At 39.4% G+C, this 9,740-nt stretch overlaps 1 protein-coding gene across 1 annotated transcript in view; it reads left to right on the top strand.

Moving 5' to 3' along the window:
• LOC101859143 overlaps positions 1 to 9,740 on the top strand; it is a 44,433-nt gene that overhangs the window by 28,845 nt on the left and 5,848 nt on the right. The window lies entirely within an intron of this gene.

Genomic DNA, 9,740 nt, shown 5'->3' with positions numbered 1-9,740 from the left:
CTCTCTCTCTCTCTCTCTCTCTCTCTCTCTCTCTCTCACTCAGTTTTGCTATTGTGGGGTTGTTTATTTTTGGGGATGGGGTGTCTATCCTTTACTGACTACCCGTCTGCCTTACTGCTACCATCACTAAAGGTGCACATTATGTAGATCTAATAATAATTAAAATAAACATCAGATGTCTGTTACACTTTACCCGCCTTCCTCAGCTATGTCTACTATCACTCGCCGGAGCATTCCCACCCCCGAGACTTCAGATTAGCTTCACAGTTCTGAAAACGTCTATAGACTGATATTTGATATGCCCTTCTCAACGAACTAATAACAAGAGTCGAGCCGTGAGCCCTACTTGTCTGGGGTATTTTAAGTATGTCATAAGTGATATCACGGATTTTTTTCGACTCTCTTCACGTTTCATTTATAAAGGGGAAGAAATCGGGCAAAGGTTTATCTCTGAACGTGCATATTTAATATAGTATCATATGTGGGGTATGCGGTGTAACGGTTAAACATTTCGATATTACCCTACCTCAGAATTTCAGAGTTCTGTCTGACATTTTTGGCCGTTTTGAGGTACTATAAGACCATGAGGTCAGAAAACAAATGCTCTATCTGCTCTATCAAAATTGTAAAAATATTGGGAGTCCTTATCAAGATATTTAAAGAATTGCAATAGAAAAAGCTTGACATATTATTGTAAAGCTAAACAATATTGACTTCAAATATCTCAAAGCTAGGTATTTAAGAGATAAAACGTTGTAATTCTGAAGTAGCGATTACAAGCAAAAAGTGCGACGTACTTTATCCATTAACAACGTCGTCTTTCTTTTGGAGGACTGCGTCTCATATAGATCGGATGGATAGTCTTGACAAGCGGCGGCTCCAGTCTTTATCACTGGTCTGCATTGTGTCAAGGAGGTCGAAAGCATCAATGCATGCAGTCATTACACAAATGCACTCCTTAAACTTCATATAGTGATCAATTTAGACATTTGAAAACTCAAATTAGAGCAGAAATTGTCCAAAAAAACGCCCCCCCCCCTCCCCCACTATTGAGGAGAAAACTGGTTGACTTACATGGACGTACTCTGGGACTGTGTCATTATGATATATATTTTTAAAAACGCAACAGAATAGTGGAAAGAGGTCTTTTGTACAAGTGATTATCTTGGGCAGGTGGGCATTAAAGCAGGTTAGGCTGTATCTCAGCTTATGCCTATCAATAGGATGCGAGGATGTACGCGTAATGACCTGAGCGCGTCTGCAAGATCGGCCCGTGATGTCTGGCTGGTCAGTGCATACTTATCAAACGGACACCTACTCAAAGAAACCTTTTACGTTTATATGTTAATGATATGTTGATTTGAGATATCTGTTCACTATCATGGTGTACTTAAGGTAAAAGCCGAGGAATTCCACCTGATAAACTGATCATCATTATTTATTGTCAAAATGATTCCTTATACCTTGTTTGAAATTGTTTGTTTTTGTGGGGGTTTTTTTTACATTGTTGTGCTATAGTCATTATCTTCTAAAGATTTGGGTCCGACGTCGTGCCCCCCCCCCCCAAAAAAAAAAAAAAAAAAAAACCCACCACCATTCATCGAGTCCATCAAATTGTGTTTTACCAAACTGACACCAACTCGAGACAGTTAGTTAGAACTTTCTCCGTCTTTCCGTAGATCCCACAAAAATGTGGGAGTGCCGTATTAGTATGCGCTAAGTTACACCTGTAGATGTTTCCCGCCTTTTTTTCTAGCTGGGCCCGGTCCACGGCTCTGAAAAGGAAAGGAAAAGGTGAACATGGGAAGAGTAGTTGTCTTTGCGTTTACCATCTGAAGTGGGTTCGAGTAAAGAAAGGCACGCCAACACGGCAACGGCCATATAGCACCGGGTAGAGAGAATAAATAACAGACGGAAATATGAGTCGTCAAATCAAACAATACGCTTCGGAGAAGACACGGATATTAAAAACGAAATTCCAAACAATTGTTTGGAAAATTAGAAGCTGCACAACAGACAAATTTACATAGAAATGCATCATCCCCCGCATGGAGTGTCCCCTTTCTGTTTACAGGCAAACCTATGGTGTATGCACGGACTGGACAGTAGTAGTATATGTAAAGAGCAGGGATTGGAGTGAGGGGTACGATGGCATGTGAGGATACACGGGTGTGTACGTACGTGCGTATGACGGCGCGTAAACGCTCACGCACGCATGAAAGCACTTTCGAGAAACAGTAAAAAAGAGAGAGGAAGAGAGAGCTAGAGAGATACAGGGTGGAGGAAGAAAGAAAGAAAGAGAGAGAGAGAGAGAGAGAGAGAGACAGAGAGACAGAGAGACACAGAGAGAGAGACAGAGAGAGAGAGAGGGGTGAGGGGCGGAGGGGGGAACAGGGACCGAGAGAGAAAGAGGGAGAAGGAGGACAAAGATGCAAAGATAGAGAAGGAAAGACAAGCAGTCAGACAGACAGACAGATAGACATGCAGACAGACAGACAGACAGACAGACAGACAGACAGACAGACAGACAGACAGACAGACAGACGGACAGACAGACGGATAGACAGCTTTTGCTCAGAACTTTTTGTCTAGATTCATCAGTCTACGGAAGCTTGCTAAACTTCTGTACAAGTGACAGCGTTATTCTCAACACAGTAAACAAAATATTCCCATAGCAACCGACCACAATTTGGTTGTTGTTGTTGTTGTTGTTGTTGTTGTTGCTGCTGTTGTTGTTGCTGTTGCTGTTGTTGTTGTCGTTTTTGCTGTTTCTGTTGTTGTTGTTGCTTTTTGGGAGGGGGTGGGGGAATTAAAAACCGAATGGGATAGGGTTTTTTTGTTTGTTGTTTTTCCCCCTTTTCTTTATATGAAAAAAAGTCGTTTCGAGTACAACGTATTGACTCCACCGGTAAAAGAAAAAAAAAGACAGAAAGAAAGAAAGAAAGAAAGAAAGAAAGAAAGAAAATGTTACACTTACCAGTGAGCATAAATGTTAGCTTGTGTTATTCCACCTTTTTGGGTGGCTCTTCTGCAGCGGGTTTATTTATTACCCGGATACCCGTATACCCGATCTAACCTGAGTGGGTGGGAAGAAAGGTTGGGGGAGAGGGGAGGGTAAAGACAGAAATACATGGGCCGGTGTATTATAACCTTCTCGATCTCCGGTGTCTACATTTTCCCACGCTGACACTTTCTAACTCTCTTATTAGCACACAGTGGTTTATATAAGGGACACGAACACTGAGTAAGCGTCCAACTCCAACACAATAAAATAATAAAGATAAATTTTTTATATTTTTTTTGGTGTTGTAATTGCTTTGTGTGTGTGTGTGTGTGTGTGTGTGTGTGTGTGTGTTTGTGTGTGTTTGTGTGTGCTTGTGTGGGTGTGGGGGGGGGGGGCGTATGTGTGTGTGGGTGGGGGGGGAGGAGTCTTCTTTTTTAATGCAAGTTTTTTACACCCCAATCGACACAGCATAGATAAATTATTAGACAGACTTCGGCTTTGCCTGTCAGAGTCAACCAGGCTTCAGAGGAATACAATGTCCCAATTGAAAGACAGTGATACTCGAAATGATAAACCAACTGTACAGAACAGAATACAAACAAATTAAATTGTCTGTGATATACATTTGCCGCGTTACAATTACAGACTGTCAGTCTTTCAGGCTCCCAAATTACTGACGTTACCATTGTTATTACGTATAAAGCAACCGAATGTGATCGCTTGTCTAACCAACATTTGTATAAAACATTTAAAAATTTCACACAAAGCCCAAAACTTATGTAAACCATTTGTCGGGAAATGAGAATTGAACATGCTTCCCCTTGTTTGCTTTTGTGGTGCTCGCGATTTTCGTGACACATCTCAGAGGAAAGAGACGTTCTAAAGGGCATTCACTACCGTCTAAAACGACCATCCACTGTTGTACCCGAAGACTTGAGTTCGATTCCCACTAGGAAAAAAGGTATTTTATCAAGTATCCTCGTCGAAGTTGGGCGTCTTCTAACGGATCTAAATTACGCTGTGGGATTGTCAAACGTACCAAAAAATAAAACTTTTCTCTTGAGTGTGTGGGCGCTCCGTTAGCTCATTTGAAATCATGCCGGACGACGGAGCAACTGGTTCGAATCCCCAGCTTAATTGGGTTGTTTTGGAGAGTTGTAAAGTCTCTCCGCTTATTGGTCGCTTATAAAGACATGCGGGCTAACCCAGATTTCGGAGGTTTCAAGAAATCTTAACTTACTCCAAAAATGGGCATTGCACTACCTCTTGGAGACGTTTGGTTTCATTGGTGGGTATATTTGTTTGGTTATAGAGAAAACTCTCCTTGTCTTTTAAAGAAACTGAACAAGGGGCAAAAACTTTACCTTCAATTTCCTCAAAACAGCATATTTCGGGGTAGCCGCCTTGTGCTTAAAAGCGGCCAATTTTTCTCGGCACTGCTGGATATAGACATTAAAGTTTAGAGGTTTCGCCTCTTAAATAACTCTACTGCGCTGAAAGAGGTATTGAGCCTATACAATGCCAATGACCAAAAATCTCTTTTGTATCGGACGAACGAAATCTCACTTTCCCCGTCAGCCTATTCAAGTATTATAAAAGAATACTACTTTAATTTGAACACAGGGCCCGTCTTTCGTTTTTGCGTTGTGTGGTTTTAACAACAAACGTAAATGAGTTTCTTATAATATAAAAACAAGTTTCAAGAGAAAGGTTCTAGAGTTTCATACGATGTATTTTTATTGCTGACCTCTGTGTGCTTTTCCATTTGGTCACCGTCTATTGGTTAATAAAGAAAACAAGTTAAAGTAGCAATTAATTCATATGCTGCTGACAAACCATTAGGCTTAGCGTTGTCATAAACCCATCAGACCCCTTTAAATGTTCAGTAAAAATTTGTCAAATTTCCAGTCTTTTCTTCTTTCAAATAAATAAATAAAATTTTTAAAAGATCAATAATTAAATAAATAAATAAATAAATAAATAAATAAATAAATAAATAAATAAATAAATAAATAAATAGATAAATAAATAAATAAACATAAATGAATAAATGAATAGATCTAAATTTAAAAAAATAGATACTATAGCATACAAAAAAATTAAAATATAGACAAGAAAGAGTGATAATAATGAGAATAATGACCAGGTAACAGATGATGATGATGATGATGATGATGATGATGATGATGATGATGATGATGGTGATGATGATGATGATGATGATGATGATGATGATGATAGTAACAATAATAATAATAATAATAATAATAATAATAATAATAATAATAATAATAATAATAATAATAATAATAATAATAATAATATAAAAAAATAATAATAAAAAAAATAATTAAAAAAAAATAAAATAATAATAAGAAGAAGAAGAAGAAGAAGAAGCAGAAGAAGCAGAAGAAGAAAAAGAAGAAGAAGAAGAAGAAGAAGAAGAAGAAGAAGAAGAAGAAGAAGAAGAAGATGATAGTAGGCCTAACTATTCTTATACACAACTCTGGTTTAAAAAGTATACTAAACGAAATGTATGGAAAGGCATTTAAAAAATAATTCTTGATTAATATAATTGATTTTTTAATTTATATTATTAGGGAAAGGTCTACCTAATTCCTTAACAAAATGTAAAAGTATGTATATTTCTATCATAGATTCTATTTCTGTAATCGAAGTCAAGTGCGTTAAGTTTTTCTAAGTCCCGCACCTGTATGACGAGACACGACCGATCGGCGTGCATGCCTCAGGTGAATGAGCCGAGCCCTGATGGGAACACCGCTACACCCCCATAGAGAGCGCCACCCGAGCTCGCTCCCTCACGACAAGCCCCGCCCACAAATCAGGATCTGTGCCCGTGATGTCGTCTCGGGCGCGACTTTCTCCGCGACACGCAGACCACACCCCGACCCGCCCAGAGCCGCGCCTGTTCCCAATACCGACCGATACGTCGCCCCCCCCCCCCCCCCTTCCCCGACGCTCCCCACCCGTACTCTAGCTAGCGGCCCCCACCCGTCCCCTAGTGATAATTTCTTTCGCGGGCGCCGTTCCCTTTTCTTTTCTTGGCTGTTTGTTACCCCCCTCTTTTCTCCTTTGCTTAGCTACGGTTCCCACCGATCGCATTCAACAGGTCTTTGACGGAACTGTGACGTCACAAATTTTGGCCAGCATTTTTATGCAAATGAGACTAAATTTGGATCCGTATATAAGGAGACTTCTCGAGCGAATATGGCGGCACAAATCTTACGTAGTTATCGAAGAGAGTTGCGATTTTTTGTAATATTATTCAATAGATATTTCCCGATCTATGGAACCTCAGTGAAATATGGTCTTCAGTTGGGCCGGAGAGAGTCAGAGGAGTAAGTTCGTTAAGCGCCGCGCTATTCCAAGTCAGTCCTGTAACCTGGACTCAAGACTCACTGTACCATTGGAAGGAAAACAAGACAACAGTTGTTACCTCTATTTTCTTAGCGAAGTGAGCATTAATAAGACGCGTGTGCCGAGGAACTGTTGTGCAAAAAGAAACCCACAAGAAGCAGTTTCTGGTCATTTTCTGAAACATTGGCAACCATATAGAAGGAAATCTGTGTCCAACTTGTCTTTTGTTTGTTTTCAGTCTGAGACACAACAAATTACAACAGAAGGTCACTTATTACAAGTAAACGAGAGAAAGAATATAGAACTTGAGGAAATAGAAGCAAACAACTAATATCATAACCCAGTGAATAGTGTTTACTATTTGGATCAGTAACACATTCGAAATTCCCAGTTAAAAATTCTAAATCAACAGAGGTGCCAAGAGCAAGAGTGACAGTCTGAGTATTTTGGATAAAGACTAGTCTCGAAACTTGTTGAGTTATATTAACACCTGTATATCGGACACGTTTGAAACTATTGGCAGAACTCAAGCGTTATCTATCTGCTGAGCCCTCCGAAAACACAAGAGGCATTACCCGCTGGCGGGATTGCAAGCTGATTGAGTTTTCTTGTTTCTTATCATTGAAACAAGTAAGCAAGCTGTACCTTTTGTGTGCTGAAACAAATCTGGACATTTAAACTTTGGGATACGTCTTACTGTGTAACATTATCGACCACTATTTACCAACACCGTCCACCTTCGTATTCCAGGAGAAAACAAAGAAGTGAAGAAGACAAGAACATACGCCCTTCTCAAAGAAAGGATAAATAAGGACTACATTTTCTCTGTGTGGTTTTTACCTAAGAGAGTTTGTTAACCAACAGTGACAATCTCAAAATGTTTTCTCAACACATTTGGATTCTTGCCTTTCTGACAGTTTGCGTGGCAGGTATGTACTGTGTGACTTTGGTCAGAGTTGTTCTGTTCTTGTCGTTCAGTAAAGTTTCTGTAGTTTGAGGAGTTTTTGTTCCACAGAGTCAAAGACCCCTAAAGAACGTCTATCTTCTCTATTAAGTGAAAGAGAAAACAGAGTTTTAGAAAAAAATTTCAAACGACCCAGTTTCAAGAATGAATTTGATCAAGGTGACACTGTTGAAAACAACCCTAACAATAGAATTGATACAAAGTGAGGGAATTAAAGAACGGACTGTTCTCTTTACACAATTTATTTATATGAAACGCGGGTAGAATCGTGTTAGGAACTTAATGTATCTAGATCTATATGACGTCTGATTCTATGAATTGCCACGTCAAATATAAAACCTCTGACCATCAAGACTCTTCATTTTCTACTTGACGCTTATTTTGCTCATGCTGCAAATTATGAGAAAAATTCTATCTATCTATCTATTTATCTGTCTGTCTGTCTGTCTGTCTGTCTGTCTGTCTGTCTGTCTGTCTGTCTGTCTGTGATTTATTTACTAGCATCCATCTCTATCCACACCTTTTAAAACGGACACGTGCAACACTATTGCAATATTCAAGACGTATTGAGATGGCAACGATAAAGCTGTACAGATTCGAGTGGTGCCTCTTTGGCACTTATCGTTATTGCTCATGTGAAGTCTTCTGACCGTGTGTATGAGGATAATCGTATAGCAGTCACGTCGATCTAGCACTGAGCTATATATTTTTAACAATGCCTCTCTAGAGCTTGCATGACGTAACAGATAGCCATTGATTGCCTGTTGCATGTTCAGGGGTCAACGACTTTTCGCTTGACGCTTCCGTGTGTTGTCTGATTTAGTGGAAATGATTAGGCTCCCTTATTGAACGACAAGCATAAATTACAACTTTGCACCAAGGGCTGAATCACTATTTATGGGGGCAGAGGAGAAAAAGAAGCCAGGAACTTCTGTCTTTTCTTAGGGAGTTCACATTTGGTGGGGGGCTATAAATGTGTATGTCTACAATAGGAGGTTGTTTCTTTTTTCTTTTTAATTCTTTATCAGCATGGGTTTCGAGGAGTTCATTTTATTGTTTGAGCTTTGTAACAGATTTTAAAAAGGGGTACTGGCTGAAGGCTGCCCACTATGTATAGATTCACGATTTATTTACTGAATAGTCCTTGGTGCTCTGTGAAATGAAAATGAAAGTGAAAGTGTCATGAATGGAAAGGCTACCTTCAGTGCATTTCATTTCTTAGTTTTCTTCTCAGCTGAGCAGAACGAAGGTTGATTTTTAAATGAAATTCCCGATTATACATCTTTTGATAATTTATGACCCCCCCCCCCAACCTCCCCTCTCCTCAATACTTCTTGAAGGTGTTGTCTATCCCATGTTAGGAATGTAGTTCATGTCGATGACAGACTTTGTTTCCACGCCTACAGGACAAACCCTTTATTGTGCGGTTCATAGCAAGAGGACAAATAGGTGAATTAACAAATCTGAAATAGGATTGATGTGCTGCGTAGAAAGAATGTGGTGCACTCCTTATTTCATTTACTGAAGGCTACTACGTTTTTTCACTGCGGGCTCTTTCTTTCTTCACGTTTTGCCTATTCCGTTTTTCTCAAACGTTTTGAATTCGCGATTAAAGTCGCCCACTACCATATACGCGTTCGGATTCCAATGCAGTAGTGCCCCTTTGAATATTTCGCTAACAATTTGAATTCGCGGTTCTTTTTCGAATCATGAAAACCGCGAATTCAAGAAGAGCACGGAACGAGAGAGAAAGAGAGACAAAGAGAGACAGAGGAAAGAGAAAGAGAGAGAGAGAGAGAGAGAGAGAGAGAGAGAGAGAGAAAGAGAGAGAGAGGGAGGGAGGGAGAGAGAGAAAGATATTTGACAGAAAAAGACAACAAATTTCAGTATTCAGTAAAAGAAAAAAGAATTAGAGACAGATGAATATAGAGACATAAAGAAATGTTCGAAAAGGTGAAGGTTAAAAGAAAATGTGGGAAAGCAGAAAAAAGCACTTAGCAAAAAAGAGTAAATAAGAGAACTCTCCTAACAGACAGACAGGCAAGTAGACAGACAGACAGACTAGGGCAATGTACACTTTATTTTTAAACCGTGACGGTCCCCTCAGCAAAATAAAACCACCCTTTAGTCAGCATCTAAAAAAACCCATTACTTTTCGAGCACATATGTTTAAACTTATGATACTCCCATAATGCACAGAAGCCAAAGTCTACACATATCATATAGAGGTGTTTGTGTAAGGATTATCATAGCAATAGCAATTTGTAAGTCACACACCACTAGACGTCTGTTATCAGACTACAAAAGTACCACTAGTCTTCACTGGAGAGATAACAGGAACGTTTTCTTTTCTCGTTCTCAAGGACACAAATAAATCTTTAACACGAACTGGGG

This window comes from Aplysia californica, unplaced genomic scaffold, assembly GCF_000002075.1.
Source record: "Aplysia californica isolate F4 #8 unplaced genomic scaffold, AplCal3.0 scaffold00018, whole genome shotgun sequence".
Taxonomy (NCBI): domain Eukaryota; kingdom Metazoa; phylum Mollusca; class Gastropoda; order Aplysiida; family Aplysiidae; genus Aplysia; species Aplysia californica.
This window is presented reverse-complemented; position numbering and strand designations above follow the sequence as displayed.